General features: G+C 42.6%; 1 protein-coding gene across 2 annotated transcripts in view; it reads right to left on the reverse strand.

Annotated features, from left to right (window-relative positions):
• The window catches only part of SPON1 (spondin 1), a 251,717-nt gene that overhangs the window by 79,426 nt on the left and 157,310 nt on the right, over positions 1–14,981 (reverse strand). The window lies entirely within an intron of this gene.

Here is a 14,981-nt window from a genome sequence, read left to right on the forward strand (position 1 = left end):
TGCACAAACACCTTAATGTTACTCTAATGGGCTCAGAGAAAGGATGACATCAAATACAGTTAAAAGGAATTTAAGTTTAATTGCTGCCTAATAAAATTATTAGTACATTTTCCTAACCATAAAGACATTTCACAGTCACGGATAAGATTTGACAATTTTGATAAATGATCAAGCAGAGCTTGCTGCCACAGGTCCTTGTTTATGTTGTTACAGTCTTTCCTTGAGAAAACGTTCACTGGGATGCCCGCTAATTGCTGGTCTTTCCACATCTGGACTCATCTGGGGACTTGGTCTTTACCAAGAGAAGCCAAAGGATGAAGCTTTGCCGCTTACTTGGTAGGTGAAATGATACCTTCGTGATGGAGATGGAAGTCCCTTCCACTTTTCGGGAAGCAGAATCTCTCCTAAGAGCCGTGGAGTGAGCTGACCTGATAAGGTCACTGCTAGTCCATATGATGTCTTTTGGAAAACTAGAAAAAGTAGCCCTGTGGATGGTCAAATTAGAAAAAGGCATCCCTTTAGGGCAGCGGTTCTCAACCTGTGGGCCGCGACCCCTTTGGGGGTCGAATGACCCTTTCACAGGGGTCGCCTAAGACCATCGAAAAACACATATATAATTACATAGTTTTTGTGATTAATCACTATGATTTAATTACGTTCAATTTGTAACAATGAAATTGGGGGTCACCACAACATGAGGAACTGTATTAAAGGGTCGCGGCATTAGGAAGGTTGAGAAGCACTGCTTTAGGGACACGCAGCTTGACAGTTGGAAAGGAAACTGGGTTTCAGCTCCCATTTGCCTCCTCAGCTGAGTGCTTTCATGCACGACCGTGTATGGCCGTTGAGAGAAATGAGGACCCTGTCACTGAAGGCACTCAAGCAGAGGCAGGGTGACTGCTGGGAATGTGACGGAGTGGTGTCTAGCTCTGGGTGAGAACTTGGACTAAGTGACATGTGTTTGGAGATTTTACCTAATGGCTGATAGACAGAAGATTGGTCTTGTGCAAAGATGAAGTAGCCAGAATTAGAATTTAGTGTCGGACTCTAAAATCCTTGCTCATTGAGCCTTGGTGGGCTGTCTTCTACAGATCCCTATGAGATGATCTTAGCTTGAAAGTGAGTAAGTTCCCTTCATACATGCCTATTGAAATGTAATTAGAAAAGATTAGAGAACTTGGAAGGTGAGTGAATAACTGTCAGAAACAATCTTGTATGAAAATAAGGACAGACACCAAGGGTATATAAGAGAGTTTAAGGCTGTTAGAGACATAGGAGCAGAAGTATGAGAGTTAAAGAAGAGCATAGGTGTTTCTAGACCTTTCCAGAGACTCACAGTAACTTACAACCACCATTTTTTAGCTTTCGTGGTTGGCACATTGTTGTGGAGCACATGAGACTTGGTTGGAAAGGTTGTAAGGAGGACATTCTGAGAAAAGGGAAGTGTGTGGAAGGCCGCCTGCCCTGTTTATGGAATTCAGACTTAGGGGAGTGCCGAAGGCGGTGCCCCTAATTCTTCCTTGACCTTTCCAAACAAGTCTGTGCATGAGCAGACCCCTGGGTGTTTACTGGAATCCTTATGCTTAATCTTTTGGGTGTCCTTGCTTAAAAGACACTACAAACGCATGTGTCCTCTCAATATTACTTACCTTGCTGATTGTATCTAAAAGATAAACTTTATCTCAAACAGCTGTTACAATAAAAGGCTAATGAGACAGGCAATCGAGGCTGTCCGGTTCCTTTAGCCAGGCAGCCCCTTAGCACTCTCTTTCACAACAAACAGTTGTGTCTGAGTAATCCATTCATCCATCACTCAGGGGCTGCTTGTCAGCCCCAATAGCACATGGCTAGAACTATTGCATTTCCCAGACCCCCCCCACATCCCTTGACTGTTCTATTTTTTTTCAGTCCAACATATTATTGTCCTTGTATTCAAAAGTAAGTGATTTAAAAAACAACAACCCATACATCTAAATTTGATTTTATTGAAAACAATCTCTATGAGAATTATCATTATAAAGAAACTTATAAATGAGGGGGGAAATATCCTTTGTCAGACCAAAAGTATAATTTTAGCAAATACAATAAGAGTCAAGAGTAGGGAGAGAGCTAACATGTACTGAACATGCCCTGTGCTGAGTGGGTTTTGTTATTCTTCTCATTGTAGAAATTAGAAAACAGAGGTCAGCCAGCATGTGCACAGAAGGGCGAGGTCTTGATCCCAGGTTCATGTGACCTCAAGGCCCTTGGTCCTCTCTGCTCTTCGCATTTACTTCCAAGAACAATCACTCATGTTCCAATCTGCTCTCATTTTCTTCATGCTGTCAAACCCCTTGAGGTCTTATTCCCTGCTAAGCTCTCTACTCAACTTGCCATTAAACTTTCAGAGGGGAAAACGTTATCACTTTCTGTCTGGGAAGGTGGTTGGAGGAAATGGATGGGACCTGACTACTGCCTGATTCCTGCCATCAGCAGTGGAATCTGCATTGTCAAAAGAGGCTCCCAGCTGTTTAATGCTGAGCTCCAAAAAGACTAAACCACTACAGAGATGGAAATGACACATATTTCATCTCTTTGTAGTGGGAAATCCATCTGGTGTAGCTTTCTTCCCCATGTGCTCGTGGCCTTTACACTCAATTGTGTAGGGAGTCTAGTTGAGAATTTTCACAGATATGAAATCAGCCTTTGAACAGAAACCTCTTTTCTTCTGGAGTTGGTGTCTATAGAAGAGGTCATGACCCCAGTGATTTACTGCTGAGATCTACCGTGGGGCCAGCATGGGGCCAGCATGGGTACCATGTCTGACAACTGATACCTTGCCCAGGGCATATGGCTAGGGGGAGGGGACAGACTGAAGGGAAGTTTATTTCACTATGAAAGCTCATTGTCTGGCTCATAACTAAAGAAATATTTTATTTATTTATTTATTTATTTATTTATTTATTCATTCATTCATTCATTCATTTATTTGAACCCTGTTGGGTACCAGGTACTGGGGAGACAAAAAAAAATCAAATAATATCAAGACTTGTCCTTTCTGCCTTTGCAAAGTTCACACAGTCTGGGTGGGGAGGCAAATGTGAACAGCTCATTTGTTCGTTCAGCAGTGAGCACTTACAATGTGACAGTGCCTGGAGTTACAAAGAGAGGACACCGTCCCTATGCTCAGGACCTCAGTCTGTTAGGGCATACAGACCATAGATGTCAGGTCCAGGCAAAACCAGGGCACTATGGGAACACAGTGGAGGAGCATTTGTATAAGGCAGCTGCAATGGGGAGACCTCTTAGTCCAGATGATGTGTTAGGATCTGAAGGAGTTACCAGATGAAATGAGTAGGGGAATGGACAGTACAAGGAAGAAGAACTGCTGGGGCAAAGACAGAAAAGGGTTGGGAAAGAGTGTGAAACATCTGTGGAAGATGTTTCAGTATTGCTGAAGCAAAGGCTGTGTGTGTTTGTGTGTTGAAGGAGGGTGTGGTGAAGATGAAGGTAGAGGGGAAGGTGGGACTGAATTACACTGATTAATGTGATAAGTTATCTTGGAATCTTTGTGAAGGCACTGACAGATTTTAAGCAGGAGATTTTAAACAACTCATCCTGGTTTGCCTAGGACAGTCCTGATTTTTAAACTCAAAGTCCCACATCCAGGGAACCTCTTCAGTCCTGGGCAAACTGGGATGGTTAATTACCTTACAGGGGAGAGACAGGGAAGCTCACTGTGGAAGCCTCATGGAGATGCAATGGAGGGGGTCAGATGGAAGACAGGCAGATCTGTAAAGAGACTATGGCAATAATTGAGGCGAGGGATGAAAAAAACCATGTATTAATCAAGGCAGTAGTGAGGACCAAGAGGAGTGAATAGATCTAAAATAGGAGATAGCCCAACTGATATGGCTCCACCTATGAACCAGGGGATCACAGTTTGATTCCTGGTCAGGGCACATGCCCAGGTTTTGTGCTCGATCCCCAATAGGGGGTATGCAGGAGGCAGCCGATGGATGATTCTCTCTCATCATTGATGTTTCTATCTCTTATTCCCTCTTTCTCCATCTCTGAAATCAATAAAAATCCATTTAAAAAATAAAACAGGAGGTAGAGACAACTAAACTTGATCACGCTTTTTACTTGGGTAGAGGGAGGAGAAAAGAAAACAGAATAATTTGAATCCTTGTTTTCTGACTTGTTTATCAATTAGCATCATAAAGAAGATTTTAAAAAATGCTACTGTTGGAAGTGCCAAAAGAGAAAGTAAATTATACCCACAATGCCCCTTCTATGAGCAGGCATCATCCTGAGTGCTTTATATAAAGTATCTCATTTACTATGCATAACAACTATGACCTAGGAGACTGCTAATTCTCCTCCCATGTACACATGAGGACACTGGGCCTCAGAGACCAAAGTAACTTGCCTAAGTCCAACACAGCACTGGCATTCTCTGTCAGATATGTCTCATCTAAGGTCTTCTGGTCTTTCAACCCCCATCCCCTACATCACTCTGGTTGCAGGGCAGGGCAGAGGAAGCAGCAATTGAGCTGGGCTTTGCAGAAAGATGCCATTTATCCAAAAGGAAAAGGAGAGGGAAGGGAACAGCGTGTGCCAGCATCCACGGGCACGAATGGATATGGAGTGTTCTGGAAAACCCCAAAAATGTCTTTGGCTCTGTCTCCGTGGGACAATAAATAAGTACATCTGCATGTCAGAGTTAATTATTCTTGACCTTTTTATGCAAAACATCTGCAAATCTCATCTTAACCACTCAATGCATTTTAATTGCCCAAGTAAAATAAACAAAAATAAGCTGAATAATGCTTTCTTCATGGGTTCCAATCTGCTTGCAAATCCCAGTGGCTTTCCAGTATTTCCCAATATGGAGCTGACAGTTGTGGTGCAATAAACTGTGGAAAGGAGATCTGCACAAGTAGAGACCACCACACCCTGGATTTCATTTTCCTTTCAGGAGGTCTTTTCTTTCAGGACAATGAGCTGGAGTCAAAGCGTGGCCCTCTTGCAGATGTAATTAAAATGGAAGTGGCTCTCCTCTTCCGCAGTGAATCAAATCATTGAAATGAATTATCGTTGGGCCAGTCTAGCAGGCTGCCATGGTCTCTATAGGAAATGCACCTCAAGGTGTCTGCTGCAGCAGCTACACCTTAAAATCTATTGAGTGGTGGGATAAGATGAACCAGACACTTGCCACAATAGTAGAGGCGCTGGATAAAAGAGGGCTGTGTAATTACTAGTAACTTAACTTAAAATGGGGCTGGGGCACCATGTGGATTGACACATTAGTGCTTTTTTTTAACACAGGAATTATATGAATGGTTACCAACTCTAGCCGTGATTTATTTAGGCATTTATTGTATTTATTACTGAGTTCTTGTGTATGATGGAACAGTCTTGGAAATATCTATTCTCATTTCCTTGAAGGGTATGTAACCATTGAATCCAAGGAATAATAAAAATAAAGCAGGCTGATTTCATTTCTTTTCCCACCAGTGGGGTGGAGGTAGGGATTGGTTGTAAGAGGAGAGCAAGTTTGTGTAGGATTCTGTGTTGTTTCTGGCTTCTAAACCCTCATTTAATTGAAGAAGTGTGTGTAGAAAGTAACCTGTGAGAATAAATGACTCTTCCGCAGTCACTTGAGTCCAAAATATGTGTGTTTTAAGACAGTGTAGTAAAGAAAAAGTCCGAGAATCCTTGAGGTAAATATACTTCACATAACAATGACCTTGAAAGGGAACAAGAAACACGTCTTTCAGTTTCTGAAATATGGTTGAAATTCTTACCTATGTCAATTAGGAATAGGTATGTAACTTAGGATGTATGTTTCACTGCATGTAACTTAGGATGTTGGAACCCTGCACTTTGCCAGGTTTGGGTGGTCAGGGAAAATTTGGAGGATGAGAGAGAGGAAAGGCATCAATTCCCAAAGAAAAGGAAAGTGGGCAGAGTTGATAGATGCTGACTGGGGGGTGGGGGAGAGGAAAAATGGCAATGTGGGGAGTTGACCCCAGTCTGAGAAACAGGAAAGACTCATCACCAACTTCCAAGTTCCATGACGAGGGATGCAGTTAAGTGTGTTGGTGAAAATGTGAGTTCTGAATTCTGATGATCTGGTCTTAAATTCTGAATCTACCATTACTATCTATAAACCTTTGGGCAAGTCATTCCACTCTTCTGAGTCTCAATTTCCTCAAGTACAAAACAAAGAATAATAGTATTACTTCATAGGGTTCTAAAGATTCATTAAGATGATTCATGTAAAGTGTTTAGCAGTCTGGCACTTGGTAACACACACAAAAGTTCACTGTTATTATTAGTAAACTTAGGTAATATTACAGATTGGGGAAGGAGCTATTTTCAATCATTCTGAAATCATGCCAGTGAATGAATATAAAGGATAAGAGGAATAGTGGCAAGGAAGGTGACTTCAAATAGACAAGATTTAACCCAGCCTGAGCAAAATGTACTGTACTCATCAGTAGCACTGTAGAAGCATTCTTGACTATCTGCCACTTAACCTCCTTGCAGGTCTGACCACTGCCTGTTATTCCTCTCTAGTAAATGCTGACAGAGCCCACTCCATGCTGAATGCTCCAGTCATGTGCCATTCCTGGCTACAGCAGCACATTAATGCTCTTACAGGAGAGTTGTGTGTTTGCTAAGAATTAGTTGTGTATGTCCCCAAATTTCCTTATGTTAGCAATTCTTATACTGTCTTTATGTAATTTAATTTTTTTAAAAAAATATGTTTTTATTGATTTTAGAGAGAGGAAGGGAGAGGGAGAGAGATAGAAACATCAATGATGAGAGAAAAATCATTGATTGGCTGCCTCTTGCACACCCTCTACTGGGGATCGAGCTTACAACCTGGGCATGTGCCCTTGACCAGAATCGAATCTGAGACCCTTCAGTCTGCAGGTTGATGCTCTATCCACTGAGCCAAACCGTCTAGGGCTAATTTTTTAAATGAATGAGCGATGAGTGAGAAAAGGGAGGTGACGGCTTTGAAAGGACCCAATAAGGACAAGTGGGTAGACATATTGCATATAAGCGAGAACAGGATAACTGTCAAGGATTGGGGAAAGTTGTAAAAATCGGTGTTTCTGCACTCAGACTGCTTTGCAAGTATCTTGAAGCACTAGATCCACTTTCAAGAAACCTAAAGTAGAAATCAGGGATGGTGAATTTTTGGAGTGTTTTATATTTGACATACTCACGTATTACTTTTTATGGTTCCCTGCTTTCACAATTCTGTTTTAGGTTACAGTGTTCACTGCTGCTCCCAGTTGAGTTGGATTTGAGCTCATCTACCACATTAAACAGTTCTATCTACACACTGATTCATGCTCAATATATAACCAATATAGTTCATTATATATATTTAGCAAACTCTTTAGAATTTTAATTTAATTCCTTTTCAAAGGCATCAAGAAATTCTTTTATAGTCTCTGATTCATCTCTAATGCCTCAAACACTGAAAAAAAGTGGCACAATTTCATGATATCTTAGAATCAATCAGAGTCCTACTAATTGACTACTGTTAATTCCTTATTTTTAATTAGTTAATTTTAATTTGTTTACTTTAAATTCATAGATGTTAAAAAACTTTTTTAAGGGTTTGAGTATTTGGAAAAATCAAAGCCCAATTATATTAGCATTTATTATGACATATTTAGCAAATGTGTCATTCACATGCACTGGCCATTAATAAGTCAGAAAGCAAAGTTCCAAGACAGGTTGAGTTCAAACTCAGGGGCAGATGGTTCCTTTGCAGTGGGGTCACGTGAGTGAGAAGCAGGACACAGAAAAAGAGTGCTTTGATTAGCAGGAGAGAGACTTCCATGCAGAGGAAAGCCTGCCAGTAAAAGTCCCAGAGCGTTATAAGCCCCTTCTCCACTGCAGAATTTAGCCAAGGCACTCACACTGAAGAAAGTCACACCTGGTGTAATGCTGTATTTTCCAATATAAATTAGAAAAGGAAACAAACAGCAAATATAAACACAACAAATATAACGTAAGGGGGGAGCTTTGAACAATTGCAGATAGAAAGACAGAGTTCTCCACATGATTAGTATTGATTCCAGAAAATGGAGTTGGGTTTCAAGACAAAGGATCAGAATGATGTCGGAGACACAGCTGTGTGTCGGGAGACAGAACCCAAATGCTTAAAGAAGAGATCAAAGTTTCACCTCCAACAATGATGACTTCGCTTGTGTCAGACCAACAACCTACCAGGAACTGCTGGAAAAGATGGACAAAACAAAAGAAAACAACTTGGTTCAAAGCATTGGAGAGCTCTCAATGCAGCCAGAACTTGAAGGCCAAGATCCTAGAGACATGGAAATGCATAGAAGTGAGTCAGATACTCCGAGCTGCATTCCCCTTTAGGCACTGGATTTTCCATCAGCCATACATAAAAAACTAGAAGCTGAGCATAGCTTTTGGCAGTCTCACAGGACTCAGGAGAGCAAATGACTCAGGCTAAGATCTTGAAGAGAAAGGAAGGACAGAGAAGTGAGTCTGACACTCGGCATTGCTTTTCCTCCTGAGGCAATCGCTGATTTGTAAGAGTCACAGGATAGAGAGTTCGCAAATTTGGGTAGAAATTAGTAACTAAGAGGCCAAACAGAGCTTTCAGCAGCCTCAAAGTTTGAGAAGATTAATTGGAAGTCAGAAACCATGAGGATGGAGACACTGGTAAGCTCCACGGGCTTTCAGTTAGGACCCAGAATAGCTGCACCTTTGGTGTAAGGGTGAACCATAAACAAAATAGCTCTCACAAAGCCTGACTGACATTCAGCTTCAAAACAGCCCAACCCAACATTTAATTAAAGTGACCTGCCCACCTCTAACTGCCTGCGAGAAGTAGATGCTCTGTGAACGAAGATAGGGTCACCCAGAGCTTTCACAATTTTTCATATACAATGTCTGGCACTCAGTACAAAATTATCAGACATACCAGGAAACTGGGTCAAGGGAAAAATATACTAGCAACACATCCATAGATGGCCCATAGGTCTCAAACCTGGACTTAAACAAAAACTGTGATTAATATGTTCGAAGAAATGGGATCAAAATGGAGAATTTTAGCAATAAACTAGAATTTGTGGAAAAGAATCAAATGGAAATTCTAGAACTGATAAATATAATAACTGGAATTAAGAACTAAGACCAGCAGAAGAGAGAATTAGGGAATATCCAGACTAAAGCCTGGAGGGAAGAATGATGGAGAATATAGAAAAGAAAGCATGAAAAACATAAGAAATGATGGTAAAATTTAATATACGTGCAATTGGAGTCCTGGAAGGAGAGAGAAATCCGAGGCAGAACCAATCTTTGAAGAAATAATGGCCCAAATTGTCCAAAATTGACAAAGGTATCAGGCTGTGGATTCAAGAAGTGCTACAAGCCCTACACTGAATAAAGAAAACACAAAACCACAGCTAAGCATGTAATGAAACTGCTGAAAACCAAGGACAAAGACTGAATATTAAAAGCAGCTCTAGAAAAAGACATGTTATCTTCAAAAGAGCAAGTCAGGTTGACATGTGACTTCTCAAGAAAATGATGAAAGCCAGAGACAGAAGCACGATGAGGTCTGTAAAATACTGAGAGAAAATAATTGCCTGCTTATTTTTAAAAAATTCTTCAAGAGTGAAGACAAAAAAGGACATTTTCAGACAAATAAAGACTAAGCGAATTTTTGCCTGAAAATTCTCAACAGGAGTAATGCTAAAGGAGTTCTTCAGGTAGAAGGAAAGGTCCCTGAAGGAAAATAGAAATGCAAAAGGAAGGAAGAGCAACAGAAAGGCTAAGTACATATATGGGTAATGCTAAAGGAATATTGACTGCACAAAACGATACTAATAATGTCTTGTAGGCTAACATTTGTAAAAGTTAATGATTTGGCAACAATAAGACTTAAGGTGTTAGTGAGGTGAGGAAAATTAAAGTGTTCTAAGGTCCTTGCATTGTCCTGGATGTAGTAAAAGTACCTTAGATGTTAGTATATTAGACTCTCTAGTAAGTCAGGATGCATGTTGGAAAAGAATGCATGTAGTGGAGACTGTAAAACTAATAAGCCAATGGAGATTGGAATCCTATATAATAAAAGCCTAATATGCAAATCGACCAAACAGCGGAATGACTGGTGGCTATGACATGCACTGACCACCAGGGGGCAGATGCTCAACACAGACACTGCCCCCAACCCGCAGGCCCCAGGCCAGCCAAGGCAGGTGCCAGCGCCCCCTGCTACACCCCCCCGCCCCCACGATTGCCCCGCTGGTTGCCCACAGAGGGAGGTGACCGGCAGCGGCGGCAGCAGGGCTGGTGAGTGGGCGGCACCAGGCTGGCCAAGGCGGGTGACAGCAGGAGCCCTACAGATGGGCCCTGATCACTGGCCAGGCCTAGGGACCTTACCCGTGCATGAATTTCGTGCACTGGGCCTCTAGTAATAAAATAAAGGCCTACCCTAGGCCAGACACCTCCCTGCAACAAACACTGCTGTTGTCTTATGCCCTGACCTGGAAGGCTTTGAAATAACCTTTGACACCCTTCTTTGTGGTAGGTTTGGATATTATATGTGTGTGTGTATATATATATACATATTTTTTTTCTCTCTCTCACATTTGGGGTCACTAATCTTAATGTAGATAATTTGGAAGAATGACTTTTAAATGATCACCAAATCCATTTCAGAAAGAAAACAAGAAAACATTTTGGGCATCAGTGCAGAGAAAAAAGACCCAACCATGTTTGCAGTCATGATCCCAGATCAGCAGCTAGATGAGTACACCTTCTATATTTGCACTGATTCTTGAATACATTCTGCAAGGAGTTCATTAAATTTTAAAGAATAAATTAATTTTGCTCCAGATAACACATACATACCTGTCAGTGCTTCTTGGCTAAATGCATGCATAAATCCTAGGAAATACTTAATACTGACAAGCAAATAGTCTCCCCGCCAAAAAATTCCCAATAAGGATCTGACATGCTTCTATGCACTTAAAGGCTACTTTGAAAAAGATCCCAGTTCCCCCACTGATACCCTAGAGAACGGCTCTCAGGAACTGCAGCTATCAATGAACATGCTGCCCATAACACAGATGGATCAATGCCCTAGGAATACCATTGGCTTGCCAGTTAATAGGCTTTTGATTTTCTTTACCCATTGATTAATGAAGCAGTCATTTTGCTTTTGAATGGGAAGATAAATTAAGAAATACTGTAACTGGAGCCCACTGGGAAACAGACTGTAGTTTGGACAAACGATGGCAGGTATGGGCACAAAGGAGGTGGAACGGCTGACTTGGCTAAAGCAGTCCTCTGTCACGGAACCAAGGGCTAAAGTGTTCAACTGAACTCAACAGACACTTATCCTTGTATGATAAGTCATAGGCAAAGCTCCACTGGGGCGTGGAGGGGGTGGGTTCCGGGCACAGCCGGCTCAGACTGACACGTTGTGTGCTTTCTTCCAGAGGCAGATGCAGACATTCATCATACAGGGCAGGAAATGAGCCAATAGGGATACAAGATGCTCTGGAAGATCCAAGAAGGCAGAAACAGTATGCATTTGGAGGACCAGGAAAGGCATCATGACAGGGTGGGCTAGGGGAGGCTGGGTGGAATTTGGATGGATATAGATGGGGGAAGGAAAGCTCTTCTAGGGACAGAGAGCCAGCGCGGAGGAAAAGTAAAGAGCCAACGAAAAGAACTCAAATTCCAGGGCCACCGAAATTATTAGCTGTGCGACTTGGGCTAGTTACCTAACTTTTCTGGACTGTGGTTTTCTCGCCGGGTAAATGAAATCAATAATAACCACCTTTCCAGGGTGGTTGTTAAGATTCTTTGAAATCTGTAAGTCTGCAAGGAATCTATCATAGTGCCTGGAACAGGGCAGGCAATAGTGGAAGCTATAAAAAGGATAGCAAGACTTTGAAAGAACTATTGGCCTTCCTTTCCTGAAGCAAAGGCATTTTACTGCTTTTTGCGTTTTCTGCCGACCTGAACTCTGAGTAATTGAGCTCTTTCAAGGTAAGATCTGTCTTAATGCACCTTTATAGACCTTCTGGCTTATCTCAGGGCAAGGCCCATAATAGGAAAGAATGAGGGAATGAGTATGTCCGCCCCACTCCATCTCCTAGCGCTCTCCCATCCCTTACAGTTTCATGAAGGTATTTCCCACCTCCATGCCCCCTGGAGTGCCTTTCCCTTTTGTCTACCTACAAACTCTCTTCATCCTTTAAAATTCAGCTCATGACTTGGTGAGGTCCTTCATTCAAGACAGAGTTAGACGGCGCTGATACTTTCTCGTTAGTACTCCCGTGTAACCTTATACAAAACTCTATCATGATGCACAGCTCAGCAGCTTGAAATTTCTTGCTGTTCCATTTTCCTTAGTCCTCAAAGCCAGGCCTTAGAAGCTTTATTGCCCACATGGTATCAAGGGGAGATGTTATAACGTGGGGGCAGAACTTGAAAAGGCAGCAGAATCTCTCTCCATGAGACGGGGTTCTTATTTCTGCGGTTTGTTTCTATATTTCTATCCTAAAGAAAAATTGCTATGTTTACACAGTTATAGAATCATTGGAAGTGTGACTTATGGCTTTATAATTTCTGTAGCTAATTTCATATACGATGAAGTTTCAGAGACAATTTAATTTCTTTCCTCCTCTGAGACAAGAATTTTAAGTTGTTGCAGGGGAGTAACTTGGGGGGATGGTGTATTGTGTCTCCCACACTGGATCTTATTCAATACGTGTCAATTAATTATCTGCTGACTGAACCAATGCCCTGGTCTCTGGTCACTGCCCTGCTCAGGGCTGCCCTGTTCCTACTGGTCTACCTGTAATCTTTGCAGCCTGGTATTCAAGGTCATTGATGAGATGACCCCAACCTCCCTTTACAGGTTCATCCCCTACCCCTTTATGCCGTGCGTCTCTCACTGATGGCAAGCTGGACCACTGGGAGGGTGGTTCTTGGCTCTATGGGCTGGAAGAACTTGTTTGCATGGGGAATGTCAGGGTTACCTTTAGGAGAGTTTCAGGATGAGGCAGCTAAGGAACTGCATAGATAGGAGGGACATTCCAGAGACACTCTGACACGAGGTGCGAAATGAACAACCCATCCTCAAAACAGACCTGAAGACCAAATGTAGTGGTGCCGAGGGATACAGCTCTTGAGACAGCTACCCCATGCAGCCAAAGCGCATGTACTGGCTGCCATCCTAACATGCTCGGTTCGGGAGTCCCCATCCTCACATGAGGAAGGTGACAAGAAAAACTGCTACCCTGGTCCTGATGGTCCAGCAAGAGCAAGACAAGAAAGGAGCTAATATTTTTTGAGCATCAAAATATTGAGTTTAATATGCAGCTCATGAAACCTCACTTCCCGAGGCAGAGGAAAGTTCAGTCTGTGCTCAGTCAGCCCTGTTGCACTTGACTCCCCTAGTCCAGGTTGCTCTGTGTTGTACTCACCTATTTCTATGACAAATTTCCCCAAGAAATCAACAGCCCCTTAAGGACAAGTGGTTTCCCAAATACGGTGTTTGACGAATGAATGAATGAATGAATGAATGAATGAAATCTATACTAGTGCATACACCTTTTTACCACTAGATGGCAAATATTCACTGGAAAGTCTCAGAAACAGCCCTGTGAAAACGACATAAGTTTTTCAGTAAACGGGAGGGTCCATACAGGGTGAGATGTTTCAGGGCTGCCTATCCCTCTTCTCTTTCAGCAGAGAGGAAACCAAGCACTGGAAGTCAGGAGTTCAGGCTGCAGATCTGTGCTGCCACTAGCATCTGGGCAAGTCACATATATTTCCTGAGCCCCTGTTTTCTCATCTAAAACAAACAAGCAAACAAACAAGCAAACAGCGGACTGTGGTGACTTTAGATAAACACGTATTAACATCTATGGTACCTCAGACCGTGAGTCAGGTGCTGGGGATAAAGACGTGACTCAGAAAGGGTGCTTGCCTCCAAAACAGTGCTTCTCAACTCTGAGGTGAAAGACCAGTGTATGCTGTCATTTAAAAAATATCCAATCTATTGCAGACTGTATTTTGGTAAAATATAATTAAAGTGTAATAGTAAAAACAATAAAAGAAAAAGTAAAATTCAAGTGCTGACATTTCTATTATTAGATCTGGGGACATTATTAAGTTGCCATTTCTAAGTGCCTATTCTTAACTTCTGGACTTAGCGCTTCACGGACTAGTTGCAAATGGCCTGTGGGCAGGCACCAGCCCCCAGACCACACTCTGTGTAACACTCATGAGGGCGGCTCGCACCAGAGTCCCGTGAATATGGGACAATCCACAGACGAGCTTCTCTCTTCTGCGGGTATTAAACACTGAAAGCCTGTAGACACACTGCCTGGTCGTTTCGAAGGTGGAGAGGGGGTGGTTGTGATCTCTCCTGAGGCCTTTCTGGAGAACGTTCTGGCCAGTCCTTTCTGATCCTTTAAGACATCAGACCTTCCAAGGCCAAGTGGCTGCCAACTACCAGAAGGGCCTTTGGGCACCTTTCAGCCATTCCCATGCTGCCTGGACTTCCAGGCTCTTCCTGTTTGTGGCCTCACCCCTCAGACCTAAGCCAGGTACCAACATTGCCTTTGCTTTCCTCCTTGGCCACAATTCATACTCCTTCCCTGAGCAAACTGCTTTGGACCACCTGGATTATAAATCCCTGCCTCTGACCAGCCTGGCCCCTGGGACCAGGTCCTAACTGGGGGTTTTCAGGGCACACTGGCACCATGTTGGCCCGACTCCGTGAGCAAAGTCTAGACAGCTCTGTTGGTCACTGGGATGAGAGCATTCCACCAAGAACACATAATGTGTTTCCTCATGTGGTGTCTTTTAAAGATTCCCAAGCTTGGGTGTTTGGCTTACTTCAACTATGAAATAATCAGTTTTTGAATAGATAACTGCAAAAACATGGCACAGCATTCGAAGGGCACCAGAGG

The sequence above is a fragment of the Myotis lucifugus genome, unplaced genomic scaffold (genome assembly GCF_000147115.1).
Source record: "Myotis lucifugus unplaced genomic scaffold, Myoluc2.0 scaffold_61, whole genome shotgun sequence".
NCBI lineage: Eukaryota > Metazoa > Chordata > Mammalia > Chiroptera > Vespertilionidae > Myotis > Myotis lucifugus.